We start from the raw sequence: 6,436 nt of genomic DNA, 5'->3' as shown, positions 1-6,436 counted from the left end.
GACATAATTACTCATTGCAAGCAATAAATGAAATACATTTCATATTTTATTAAAATGTTCTTAAAATAATTGAAACCCAAAGCAGAGTTTATTTCAGTTAACTTGTGACTGAAAATAAATATTTAACATATTTAGCATTCTGCAATTAAGATATATAATTTTAGTGATATGCAATTAGTTTTTTTTCTTAAACAAAACTATTCTGCACATAGTGTGGGTCAAAGCTTTACTTTACTTTACTCTCCAAAGGGCCCATTTGTTTCTGAGAGATTTTCTTTTTTCTGCATTTAATCTGCTCAAAAAAATATCAAACTTAACTGCTCCAATACCTGCACAGTCAAGACTTTCTACTATTTTATAATGTATGCCTGCTTATTAAAGTCTTCAAGACATCCTAGACTTAGACAAACAGTGTCCAAATGTACCATATTTAGCTTCTATCTCAAAATCTCCCGAGCTGTCAATTTAGGTGTTAAAGAGACCATTTGTAAAGCTTGGCTGGGAATTGCCATTATTGACTGGAATGTGTGTTTATCATTACATTCAATGATGAAAGTGGAACATGTAGCATATGAATAAATGTCAGCAGATGTTTCTTTTAAATGGCCTGATTTCAACCTCCTGTTGTTTGTCTTGAATACAAATATTAAAAAAGGGAAAAAAGGCAGAATTTTTTATGACATAAGTGCAAGGGTAGTTAGATTTTTTGAAAAACAACAAAAATAATGGCTGGAATATCAGACTGAGAGAGTAAAGTAAAATTAAGAGTTGGTAGTGCTTGGCTACTCTTATGAGCTTCTAAATAGGTCTAGCAAAAGGAGAGATTTTCAGTATTTGGTTACAGCAAAATGTAATCTCATAGATCTTTGTGTTTAACAGCTGCTTTTTTTTAAATCACTGAATTTGATTACTGCGTGGAGGGCATTTAACTTGGATCAGGGTCTTAAAAGTCTTTAGCTTTTATTTAGAGACATTGAGTGAAGACACTCAGTAGCAAATGGACACTGTTTTCTTCCTAACTCTTACTTTGAAAGATAGGCATTGAACACAGAAAGCATATTTTCCATATTACAGTGAGAAAAACACAACTTAAATTCAGTGGTATACTAACAAAATAGACATTTTAGATGGAAAGACACAGAATCATCCTTTGTTCATTTCTACGACAGCTTTTTGTGAATGTAATGCATTTCATGTAATTCCTGTGGTGCTTTTGGGGCTGTAAATATTTGGGTGTCATTTGAAGAGGTGTAAAGTGACTAGAGACAAATTCTGGGTGGGCTTTAAGAGCAGGAAATGTAACTTTAAAAATCAGGCACTCATATTAACATAAATTTCCAACATGATTGGTGTAAAAATACTCCAGAGAAGATTTTCAAATATAATATATCTTTATAATAAAATTGTTCAGAATTTGTCACCATTTCCACTTTATTTAAATGATAATAATTTGTACTTCAGATTGTAAGGAGCACTACAGGCTAATGCTTATGTCTGTCAAAAACAGAACTTTGAAAGCCACTGAAGTTATGAGCAAAGCATGTTCCAGGCTTCAAAAAGGGCAATGACTTGGGGCCGGCTTTTTATCCCTGGCTTTCATTTTGGTAGCAGGATTGTTTGTAGCCACTGTTAGTTGTGGGCACAGATATTGCATACACAATCAGACATTTTCTCTTAATTTTTAGAGTGTAAATGCCTAATTGCTTGTGCAATTACAGGAAGCACAAATTTTCTGTCTGTAAAATAGAAGGCTGGGGTTGAATGTAAATTAAATCATTAGTTTAATTTTCTGACCTGTATATGAACAAATGGTATATGTTTCTCTGATATGTGATATTTCTGTAGTATTGATCAAAATCTACTCTTGAAAATGGGATATGCTTTCATGTAATGTTTAATTACCCCTAAGACAGAGAACATTTTGACAGTCATGCTAATCAAATGTCAAGTGTAATATTTAACAATCAAGCCTTTAATTTTTAGAAAGAAATAAAGTACTCTGTTTACTGAGCGTTTCTAGTGGAATAATGCAGTAGTTATTTTGATAACCCCTCTGAAATTTAATATTGAACCTTTAGTTGGCACATATACAACTATTAATCTTTGCAGGTCAGAGCAGCAAAAAATATACTTACCTGCCTTTCTGTCACTTAGACTGAAAACATGCCCCAGCCATTGCTCCATTCCCATCAGATACTTTCAGTACCAAACTCCCATCTTTCATTGCTATGTACATTTTACACATTCCTTCAGTTCAGCACTTTACATAATCTCTTCCAATCACAAATACAAATTGTAGTCCCCCCTCTAAAGAAACACTACTCTCAGTCAGGTAGAGTCACATTCTTTCACATTCTTCTCTTTTTTTCTTTCCCTTTTTACCCAGTCCTCGTTTGTTCCTTCCTGATCTGGGCACACACACATACCTCCACAATAACATGTCTATGACACCTGTTCCAGGGCTCATCCCCATCTACAAAAATACTTGGCATACGAAACATGAAATGCCTATTAATTAACTCTGCTTGACTTAACTGTGCTTAACTATGATCGAAATTATTCTCTAAGGCTCTATTAGGATGAAAAGGAATTATTAACTAGCTAAAGAGTCCTTCGGATGATTAGAACATGAAAGGACCTGAGAAATGCTGGAATTTAGTTATACCTCGTTTGTCACAATAGCGAATGGGACACTAAGCAGGCAAAGGGCCTGTGCCGTGTTCTGCAGAGAAGGATCAAGAATCCCTTCAGTCACTCTTCCTCTACCCGTGTGCAGAGCATGACTTTACCTCCCAGGCTCTTCAACACATTCTAGGCCAAAGAAACATCACTTAACCTTTCTAAACCTCTGTTTGCTGTCCCATGTGTATCGTGCTTGGCCACAAAAGTGGGAGAGGCACAGCAGGCATTCCAGCACAACGCGTTATAGTGGGAGACATGAAATGGGAGTTCATTAGAATTGAACTGAATTAATATTGACGGACAAAAACGACATTTAATCCACAAAAAGAAAAAAAATCATTGTTAATAGCAATTATCTTTTTGTAATCATACATCTCATATTTCAGGATAAGCTCAAAAAAATAGGTGCTCTATGATGACAGGCTGCCATCAACTCCCTGAGCTGTTTTTAACTGCCAACAACAACTAATGACACTTTAGGACTTTAAATAAGCCAAAAAGGCCAGAAAAATGGTACCTTCTTTAGGGAAACAGATTCAGTAGCAAATTTGAAGATATGATGATGTATATTCCTCTTACACAAAGAAGAACGGCCAGTTAAGACATAAGGATCACCATATTCTTAAAATTAGGTTTCTCACTGAAGCTAGAAGTGTTCAGCATGTTGTCCAGAATGATTTTTAGGAAATAATAATTGGGCAGGGGCACTGAAATAGATCATCTTAAGCAAATTTCACCTTCCAGGAATTCACAGACTTTGTAATATCACTTTGTGACTCTACATGATTGGGGGTATGGGAGGAGGGCATAGCACACAGCAGTTTTCAAATATATTGGACTATATTTTCTTAGAGTATCTCCTAAGTGCTATTGTTCTAGGAAGAACTTTGGACCTGATTTAACTTAATGTTCTAATACTGTAATTGATTATGAAATGTTAGAGTACCCTACTAGCAGGTGCTACTTAAAACTAGGAAAGAGAAAGGGGCTCTGACCACTTAGGCAAGAACTCTTTGCACTCTTCCATGGCAATTTCTGTGGTCCTCATGGTTCTCACACTAACGTTATTTATTAGGTTTTTCAATTCTTTTCTTCATTTAGGATGCTGTTAGAAATGGTTCACACTTTCTAATCATTTAGGCTTCAGGTCTTCAGAGTTGTTAAGTCAAATAAATATATAGGAGAAGCTGGAGAGGAAAAGAGTTTAAGGTGATCAAAAGGGAAGTCTACCAAGGGTAGGCAATCTTCTACATGGCGTGGTTAGGTAGCATGAAACACCACTGGCTCCAAAAGCTGTCATTACCCGGGGTACCAGCAATTCTCATCATACAGGGCAGAGGGTAGGGGCAGAGAATAGCTGGGAAAAGAGCCATAATTTATTAGCAACTTCTGTGTACAAGGCACTGAGCTGAACACTTTCACAAATATTATTTCATTTATTGCCCCAAACACTTTGGAAGGTGGGTAGTGTCATCCTCATTTTCCAGGAGACAAAATAGAGGCATCAGTACTAGGAAGCACTAGTCAAAGTATGTGTTTCTTCTCAGAGTTAACCCTCTGGGAAGATTAGGGAAGAAAAGCTGAGATAATAGGTACCAAAGAACTGGGGAAGTTGAAGGATAGAGGCTAAAAATGCACAGCCTTATATAAAGCTTATTATAATTACTGAAACCAGGTAGCAGCAAGAGTCCTTTAATCCTTCAGTGAATTATCACTGATATTAAAGACAGTATTTTAATATTTAGAGATGCTCAATTTTTAAGCAAATAAAAGAACAGATGCTGAGAGTTTCCAAGTATCCTGAAGTCTTAGCCTTGGCCTACTCAGGAACCGATACGTCCGAGATCATAAAGAGAATTCTTGATGTCTCTGTAGGTACTTTAACTTCACCCTCAAATCCAGCCCTTACAGGGAGCCTCAGTTCACTGCACTCCTGTCTTTTGTTGGGAAGGTTTCTTTGTTGCTGATCTAAACCACCAATTAAGAGCATGAAGAGTTTCTGTGGGAAGTGGATTCCAGAGGCTTCTTTTCTCTCTCAGTAACTCAACCTTTTGGTCTTCAGATATCCCTAAAAACAATGTTTTCTATATTGTTATATATGCTTACAAAAGTTTTTATCAGAAACAGAAATTTATTTTGCTTAAAGATATTTCCAAGTGATTCATCATAAAAAAGAAAAAAAATTACTCACACATGCATATTGCTTTAGAAAACCATTTAAAGTATCATTATCACATCATTTATGTCTAAATCTTTATGATTTATGAGATCACAAAATACAAAGTTCATGTTTTCTACTCTATTAAAATGTCTAAAAAAGAAAAAGAAATCCACCTAATTCTGTTAAACCCTGTAAAATAAAACTGTCAACATATATATTAAAATTCTACTCTTCCAATAGTTACTATCTGACTCGTTATCTTTATATACTAACATTGTCACAGTTAAATTACTCTCTATCAAATATAGGAACAGAATGATACAACATGGGATGAGCCAGATACGATCAGATAACTTTTAATCTATGCAATTGTGAATCTCATATTAATGAGAGGATCCACATCAGAAATTAGTAACAGGAGGTATCTTACAGATGGATGGTGATAAAAAATTCCAATTTAAAATGAAAGTAGCAGCAATGCAAATTAGTGCAAAGTGGAACTTTTGTTCACAAAAAAATTAAGGTCAAATTGCACAGATTTAGAATTAAGTGTGTTAATTCCAGACATTGTCAGTAGTCAGTTTCTTTAAGAACCTTAGTCATTTATCTTTCCGAGATTAATATTAAAATTGTCTTAGACAAATGCCATACCCTAATTGGTACTTTTCAAGTCCCTCCCCCTTGACCTGTGTACTTACATACCCTTTCAACTGTTTCCAAATGAGAAGCTACAATCTAAAAGCCTATTTTTAAAGAGAAAACATTTGGAAAATAAAGTTCAATGCCTGAAGAGCTGAAATATTCCGTGTGAATACCAGCCTGGACAGAAGATTTTCGCTGAGGAAATGAGAGTTTTGAAGCATTTGGGACCAAGGAAAAGAATATTTCCTCTTAAACATTTCCAGCTTAAAATATGTGGTGAGGAAACTGGAATTTTCAAAACTGGAAAAAAAAAAGAGAAAACATTTTGGCTGATAAGATGCTCCTGAATAAAATATTATCTGAAACAAATGTTTAAGTCAGAAAACACCTGCCAATGTAGATGTGCCCTTCAATAAATATGGTGTCTCCATCCTCGCTTAACATGTTTCTTAGCAATAAAATGTTGGCATTAAATTTAAACATAAGTGCAGTATAAAAGAGGCATATAGCTATATCTTATGGACGTGGTGTTATAACAGCTAGACCAGGGATTTTCAATGTTTTGAAGTTACAACAGTTTTATATTAACACCACTTAGAGAATATAATTAAGTAGTAAGGTGTTTAATGACGTAGATAAGAGAATAATAATATAACCAGAGTGATATCAGTCTGTTACTGATAATTTATATAAAAGTAATAATCTGAATATAAGGCTTACGATAGGATAGTAAAGTTTGCGGATAAAAGCCACCAATAATATAATAATATTTTCATTTTTCTTTTTATAGTTTGTTTTCTGGATTATGTGAAACACCTTCAAAATTGTTTTTATATACATGTGGCAATGTATGTATATTTTGTTTTCTAATGCATCCTTGCACATCATTGAGACAAATATCTTTATAGAATGGAGGTGATAAAATAATTTAGAGATTTGAATGAAAATGTC

At 34.5% G+C, this 6,436-nt stretch overlaps 1 long non-coding RNA gene across 2 annotated transcripts in view; it reads right to left on the bottom strand.

Moving 5' to 3' along the window:
* Positions 1-2,343: 2,343 nt before the first annotated feature.
* The window catches only part of LOC105477912 (uncharacterized), a 34,403-nt gene continuing 30,310 nt past the window's right edge, over positions 2,344-6,436 (bottom strand). For both annotated transcript variants that reach the window (XR_003017179.2, XR_011625971.1), the window contains one exon: positions 2,344-4,750. This is a non-coding gene — a long non-coding RNA (uncharacterized lncRNA). The remainder of the gene's footprint in view (positions 4,751-6,436) is intronic.

Source organism: Macaca nemestrina, chromosome 7 (genome assembly GCF_043159975.1).
Source record: "Macaca nemestrina isolate mMacNem1 chromosome 7, mMacNem.hap1, whole genome shotgun sequence".
NCBI classification, from domain to species: domain Eukaryota; kingdom Metazoa; phylum Chordata; class Mammalia; order Primates; family Cercopithecidae; genus Macaca; species Macaca nemestrina.
Note: the sequence above shows the minus strand (reverse complement) of the source record. Positions and strands in the feature narration are given on the sequence as shown.